Below are 7,854 nucleotides of genomic sequence, written 5' to 3'. Positions count from 1 at the left end.
GCCGTCAGAAGGTAAGTGATTGAAGCCGACCTGTGCCCTCCCCTGTGCCATGCCTGTACCATCACCTGTGCCATGCCTATGCCATCACCTGTGCCATCCCTATGCCATCACCTATGCCATCACCTGTGCCATGCCTATGCCATCACCTGTGCCATCACCTGTGCCATGCCTATGCCATGTCTATGCCATCACCTGTGCCATGCCTATGCCATCACCTGTGCCATGTATATGCCATCACCTGTGCCATTCCTATGCCATCACCTGTGCCATGTCTATCCCATCACCTGTGCCATGTCTATGCCATCACCTGTGCCATCACCTGTGCCATGTCTATGCCATCACCTGTGCCATTCCTATGCCATCACCTGTGCCATGTCTATGCCATCACCTGTGCCATCACCTGTGCCATGCCTATGCCATCACCTGTGCCATGCCATCACCTGTGCCATGCCTATACCATCACCTGTGCCATGCCTGTACCATGACCTCAAAGTCATGCAATTTTTTTACCGTGTTTTTTGCAGGGATGCAATACCTATTACATTTTTCTTTTTGCGCCCCCCCAAAAAATTTTGAGCACCAGCCGCCACTGATCCAGAGGTTGTCTTTGGAAATAGATGTATGAGTGCTGCCAGCATTGCTGCAGAGGTTGAAGGGGTGGGGGGTCAGCCTGTCAGTGCTCAGACCATATGCCGCACCCTGCATCAAATTGGTCTGCATGGCTGTCATCCCAGAAGGAAGCCTCTTCTAAAGATGATGCACAAGAAAGCCCACAAACAGTTTGCTGAAGACAAGCAGACTGGATGACTCTCTATGAACTGATCACATTCCAATCACCGATCATCTAATCATTGGTAAAAAAGAAGACTCGGCACAGAATATTGTACGAAGAGTTTTTATTGTACAAGATCAGAATAAGCGATTACCACACAGTAATGATATGAATAAAATAAAGCTTAAATCTTTTATAATAGAATTAACAAATGTGTCAAATGTATTAATAATCATACATTGGTTGGACCAATAAAAAGCCGGCTACTTCAATAAATCAAAAAGGAACAACAACATGAAGCAACCAATAAAAAAGGTTCCCCAATGGAAGATAAAGGGTTAACGTAAGGGCTCCCAGCTGCCTGCCAACCCCACAGCGGGTCAGAGGGCGATGTGGGTGTAAACCAACCCCGAGTGGACTGTGGAGGTATCACATTTGTTTATGGACTAAACAGTTCCACCCGTTACAATCCAGCGTCCATTTCCCGTAGTACCAGCAGGGGGCGCACTCAGATGTTTCATTAGATTTCCTTTATTTTTAAACTTTCCCGCACTCTGAACATGAAAAAAGAGCCTCTAATATAAGTGTGAATTCTCTGCCATTTGAAGCTTACAAAAGGAGTGAAACATTTCCCGCACTCTGAACATGAAATAGGACGCTCGCCCGCATGAACTGTTTTCGAAGAAATAAACCTTTGTTACTAAAACGTTTCCCGCACTCGTAACATTAAAAAGGGAGCTCACCTGTGTGTATTCTCTGATGGCTAAGAAGGTTTACTTTCTGATTAAAACATTTCCCGCACTCTGAACATGAATAGGGACGCTCACCTGTGTGTATTCTCTGATGGATAAGTAGGTTTCCTTAATTTTTACACTTTCCCGCACTGAACATGAAAACGGAGCCTCTAATATAAGTGTGAATTCTTTGCCGTTTGAAGCGTACATAAGGAGTGAAACATTTCCCGCACTCTGAACATGAAATAGGACGCTCGCCTGTATGAACTTTCTGGCGTCTAAGAAATAAACCTTTGTTTGAAAAACATTTCCCGCACTTGTAACATTAAAAAGGGCGCTCACCTGTGTGTAAGTAGGTGTTCTTTCTTAGTTAAACATTTCCCGCAATCTGCACAAGATTAGAGACGCTCGCCTGTATGAACTTTCCGGTGTCTAACAAGTAAACATTTGAACGCAAAACATTTCCCGCACTCTGATCATGAATAGGAAGGCTCACCCGTGTGTATTCTCTAAAGGCTAAGAAGGTGTCCTCTATGATTGGAACATTTCCTGCACTTTGAACATGAATAGGGACACTCCCCTGTGTGTATTCTCTGATGGCTAAGAAGGCTTACTTTATGATTAAAACTTTTCCCGCATTCTGAACATGAATAGGGACGCTCCCCTGTGTGAAGTCTCTGGTGCCGCAGAAAGTTTCCTTTTCTAATAAAATATTTCCCGCACTCTGAACATGAATGAAGAAGCTCACCTGTGTGTTCTCTGATGGCGAAGAAGGTTTCTTCTACTATTAAAACATTTCCCACACTGTGAACATGAATAGGGACGCTCGCCTGTGTGTATTCTCTGATGCTTAAGAAGGCTTCCTATATCCTTAAAACATTTCCCGCACTCTGAACATGAATAGGGACGCTCACCTGTGTGTGTTCTCTGATGGCTAAGAAGGTGTTCTTTTTGATTGAAACATTTCCCGCACTCTGAACATGAATAGGGACGCTCACCTGTGTGTGTTCTCTGATGGCTAACAAGGTTTCCTTTAAAATTAAAACATTTCCCACACTGTGAACATGAATAGGGACGCTCACCTGTGTGTATTCTCTGATGCTTAAGAAGGCTTCCTTTATCCTTGAAACATTTCCCGCACTCTGAACATGAATAGGGAAGCTCACCTGTGTGTATTCTCTGATGGCTAAGAAGGCTTCCTTTATGATTAAAACATTTCCCGCACTCTGAACATGAATAGGGAAGCTCACCTGTGTGTATTCTCTGATGGGTAAACAGGCTTTTTTTGTGTTTAAAACATTTCCCGCACTCTGAACATGAATAGGGAAGCTCACCTGTGTGTATTCTCTGATGGGTAAGAAGGGTTGCTTTTTGATTAAAACATTTCCCACACTCTGAACATGAATAGGGAAGCTCCCCTGTGTGTATTCTCTGATGACTAAGAAGGTTTCCTTTACGATTAAAACATTTCCCGCACTCTGAACATGAATAGGGACGCTCACCTGTGTGAGTTCTCTGGTGCTGAAGAAGGCATCTTTTTTGACTAAAACATTTCCCACACTCTGAACATGAATAGGGAAGGTCACCTATGTGTATTCTCTGATGGCTAAGAAGGCTTCTTTTCTGTTTAAAACATTTCCCGCACTCTGAACATGACAATGAATTCTCTCCTTTATGGTATAAAGAAGATTCCCTGAGATGAGATGGTTTCCCGCACCCGTCAGCACTGTCAGATATTAGAGGACTATGTGAAGTATCAGGAGATTCCAATGATCTCCTCCAATGGTGAGGTCTGTCATGTATATTATGAGGAACGGGATTTACTTCTGGAGAAGATGCCATGTCATTATCTTCTGTAGTCACATCTTCCTCCGATGTCCTTCTATTCCCACCACAGAGTCCGTCTGTCAGAAGACAAGAAAAATTACCAAGAGTTTTCCACACTCATATACACTGCTCAACACTTTATAATCAGAGTATAGCATCAAGTCAGGGAAACTCCTGGGATATTCATCTGCTCAGTCAAGTAGCAGAGGGGGTTGTTACCAACAGGTGCACTAGATGGGCAACAATGAGACGACCTCCAAAACAGGAATGGTTTTACAGGTGGAGGCCACTGACTTTTCCCCTACTCATCTTTTCTGAGTGTTTGTCACTAGTTTTGCATTTGGCTGGGGTCAGTGTCACTACTGGTAGCATGAGGCCATACCTGGACCCTATAGAGGTTGCACAGGCAGTCCAACTCCTCCAGGATGGCTCATCAATACCTCCCATTGCCAGAAGGTTTGCTGTGTCTCCCAGCACATTCTCAGGACCATCTTTGGCGGGAAGCAGAGTCCCAGGAGGAGGCTGACGGCTCCTCCTGTCAGAGGAAGCAAGTGTGTCCTGGGCTGTCGGCCTAGAGGACCGGAGGTTGAGCTGGGCTGCAGGAAAGGATCCAGAGTGCTGTGGACTCAGTGGAGCTGCTGGGCAGAAGTTTCCAGGAAAAACAGTATTGTGAGTATTCAAAACTGCCCAGGGTTCTGCCTAGGAGAGGGGACCACTCTAGAAGGTCAGAGGGATCCAGGAGCCAGCTAAACAGTAGAGAAGGCTTAGAAAGGGGTTGCCAGTGTCTAAGCCCTGGAGATAATTGAGAAAAAGGGGGCACCGGTGCGGGCCCTGAAGTGTTCAGCACTGCAGCAGTTCATACATGTAGCTACCTCAGCAAGGAGTGCTTAAGGGTGCTTAAGGCTCCATGTACATGGGACGTTAGAAAAAACGTCCTGCAAAGCTATTTCTGACGCCAGGAAAAAGCAGCTGAAACGTGCTTTCAGTAGCTTTTTCCATTGGCGTTATTGCACGTTTGGCCACGTTGCTTTTAGCAGCGTTTTTCTGCCTCCATTCAAAATCAATGGTTCCCTATGGGAGTCTATTGATTTGAATGGAAGTCACACCACAAGTCGGATCCGACTTGCGGCGCGACCTGCACTGTGAGAATCTTGAGGGGGAACTCAACGCCAAAAATGGGAAAAAAACTGCGTGGGGGTCCCCCCCAGGTTCCAAACCAGGCCCTTCGGGTCCGGTATGGAATTTGAGGGTAGCCCCACACCGAAAAAATGGCGTGGGGTCCACCCCAAAATCCATACCAGACCCTTATCTCCGAGCATGCAGCCCAGCATGCCAGGAAAGGGGACGAGCGAGCGGCCCCTCCCCCCTGGACCACACCAGGCCACATGCCCTCAACATGGGGGGGTGTTGGTGCTTTGGGGCAGGGGGAGCTCTGCACCCCCCACCTCAAAGCACCTTGCCCCCATGTTGATGAGGACAAGGGCCTCATCCCCACAACCCTGGCCGGTGGTTGTGGGGGTCTGCGGGCAGGGGGCTCATCGGAATCTGGAAGCCCCCTTTAACAAGGGGGCCCCCCAGATCCCGGACCCCCTCGCTATGTGAATGGGTATGGGGTACACTGTACCCCTACTCATTCACCACATAAAAGGCAGTGTATGGAAATAACGACAGGAGACGTTTTGGAAAGTTTATTAAAAATCTTCATCCGGCTCTTCTTGTCTTCTCCTCTCCGGGGGTCTTCTGCTCTTTTGCTGTCCGCTCCTCTCCGGGGTCTTCTGCTCTTTTGCTGTCCGCCCTTCTGCTGTCCTCCCTTCTTTTCTTCTACTCTCTGGTCTTCTGCTCTTTTGCTGTCGGCTCTTCTTCCTCCGGTCCTCCTCCGACGACGTCTACGGTGATTATGCCGGTCTCCGGTCTCTGCAGCTTATTATATAGCCATTAGGGGCATGGCCCCTGATGACGTCATCGGGAGGCCCCACCCCCTAATGTCACAGTTGACGTCATCTGTGACATGAGGTGGTGGGGCCTCCCGATGACGTCATCAGGGGCCACGCCCCTAATGGCTATATAATAAGTTGCAGAGACCGGAGACCGGCATAATCACCGGAGACGTCGTCGGAGGAGGACCGGAGGAAGAAGAAGAGCCGACAGCAAAAGAGCAGAAGACCGGAGAGTAGAAGAAAAGAAGGGCGGACAGCAGAAGGGCGGACAGCAAAAGAGCAGAAGACCCCGGAGAGGAGCGGACAGCAAAAGAGCAGAAGACCCCCGGAGAGGAGAAGACAAGAAGAGCCGGATGAAGATTTTTAATAAACTTTCCAAAACGTCTCCTGTCGTTATTTCCATACACTGCCTTTTATGTGGTGAATGAGTAGGGGTACAGTGTACCCCATACCCATTCACATAGCGAGGGGGTCCGGGATCTGGGGGGCCCCCTTGTTAAAGGGGGCTTCCAGATTCCGATGAGCCCCCTGCCCGCAGACCCCCACAACCACCGGCCAGGGTTGTGGGGTCAGGCCCTTGTCCTCATCAACATGGGGGCAAGGTGCTTTGAGGTGGGGGGTGCAGAGCTCCCCCTGCCCCAAAGCACCAACACCCCCCATGTTGAGGGCATGTGGCCTGGTGTGGTCCAGGGGGGGTGGGGCCGCTCGCTCGTCCCCTCCCCTTTCCTGCATGCTCGGATAAGGGTCTGGTATGGATTTTGGGGGGGACCCCATGCCATTTTTTTGGCGTGGGGCTACCCTCAAATTCCATACCGGACCCGAAGGGCCTGGTTTGGAACCTGGGGGGGACCCCCACGCAGTTTTTTTCCCATTTTTGGCGTGGAGTTCCCCCTCAAGATTCTCACAGTGCAGGTCGCGCCGCAAGTCGGATCCGACTTGCGGTGCGACTTCCATTCAAATCAATAGGCTCCCATAGGGAACCATTGATTTTGAATGGAAGAAAAAAAACGTATAACGTGGCTGAACGTAGGTTCATCACGTTCAGTCACGTTTAGTCACGTTCGGCCGCATTTGAAACGCCGGGAAACACACGTTCGAACGCAAATAATTGCGTTCTAAAAAAAGTCCCTGAACGCAACTGCCTGCAAATGACTGTAAACGACCATGTGTACATGGACAGATAAGATAACATGGAGCTGCGTTCAGGGGCTTCTAAAAAAAAACGCCCAACTGCTCCTAAACGGCCATTTCCAGCGCCCCGTGTACATGGAGCCTAAAGAGGACTTCATTATTCAGGAAAGCAGTCAAAAGTCAGTTCAGCGTTAACAGGCAGCAGGCCAGTGTTAACCAGCATCAACTGGCGTTGACCGCCATTTAGCCAGCGTCAAGTCAGTGCCAATCGGCATTTTTCAGTTGTCCCTAGCAATTTGCGCATAGTTGAGCCAACGGAGTATCCCACTCATCCCGTCTCCTATCCAAGTTACAAAATAATACAAAACCCAAAGATACTGGACTGGTCATTGTCTCAGTGCTCCTACTTGGAGAACATGCTTAAATGTGCTGTTGTTGCTAGCGGTAACCCAGGGGGACCCACATCCAGCAAAACGGCTGGGAATTGTGCTACAAGTTTAAAAGGGATCTGTGGTGGAACTGGGTGCAATCACAACACCAAACTTTGACAACTAACCAGATCAATGATACCACCCAACCAAACATCACTAAGTAAGCTTTAAACCCTTATTGCATAATTACCCGAGCTGATATCTGGAGAAGTTCCTTCCTCTTTAACTGCGTCCATCATCCCAACCTCCTCTGTAAAATGCTGATCACCCCTCACATACGTCTTTTCCTTTATAACCCCAATTTGTACATTTATCAGATCTTCATCCTAAACCAACAAAATGGGAGAAATAATAATAAATACAAAAAAATAATAATAATTGAAGAATGATATCTCTTAGAGATTGGGATAATTTTCCTACATTCTCATCTACCTGATGATGGTGGGGGATGGTGTGATCTTCCTGTGTGGAATCCCGGGAATACAGAGGACGGGGACATCTCTCTGGTGGATTTCTGTAACTGGATGACTCCACCATGGTGTCCTGGTACTGCTTTCTGTGACCTTTTGGAAACTCTGCCTCCTCCATTACAAAATCCTCATCATCCTCCTCTTTTATCTCTTCTTTAATGTTAACTTGTGTGGAATCCCGGGAATACAGAGGATGGGGACATCTCTCTGGTGGGTTCCCATTACTGGATCCATCTGTAGGAAACACACAGTGACTGAATACATTGTTTCTATGTGTTTATCAGATGGGGGATCTAGGTGGAGCCTCTGTACTACTCTCTCCTTTACAATAAAGTCTCCTCTTACCCGGTGATGTGAGGGGCGGCTGATTCTCCATCATGACGTCATTGTAGAAGTGGATCTACAGATCCTCAAACATCAATCCATATACCCAAATAGTTTTTGTATTTAGCGGCAATCACTCACCTGTGCTGATGTCTGGAGAAGATTCCTCCTCTTTAACTTTGTCCATCATCCCAACTTCTTCCCTGAACTGCTGATCACCCCTCACAT

At 47.8% G+C, this 7,854-nt stretch overlaps 1 pseudogene across 1 annotated transcript; it reads right to left on the bottom strand.

Annotated features, from left to right (window-relative positions):
* Nucleotides 1–2,015: 2,015 nt before the first annotated feature.
* On the bottom strand, nucleotides 2,016–6,644 carry LOC309544128 (annotated as a pseudogene). The gene is made up of 2 exons: nucleotides 6,629–6,644; nucleotides 2,016–3,176 (listed from the first exon to the last, which is right to left on the bottom strand). The product of its transcript is annotated as an uncharacterized misc_RNA (transcript).
* Between the last annotated feature and the right edge of the window lie 1,210 nt (nucleotides 6,645–7,854).

This window comes from Pelophylax lessonae (assembly GCF_965119305.1).
Source record: "Pelophylax lessonae genome assembly, contig: HAP1_SCAFFOLD_1146, whole genome shotgun sequence".
In the NCBI taxonomy this organism is placed as follows: domain Eukaryota; kingdom Metazoa; phylum Chordata; class Amphibia; order Anura; family Ranidae; genus Pelophylax; species Pelophylax lessonae.
The sequence above is the reverse complement of the archived record's forward strand: the minus strand, read 5'-3'. Positions and strand labels throughout refer to the sequence as shown.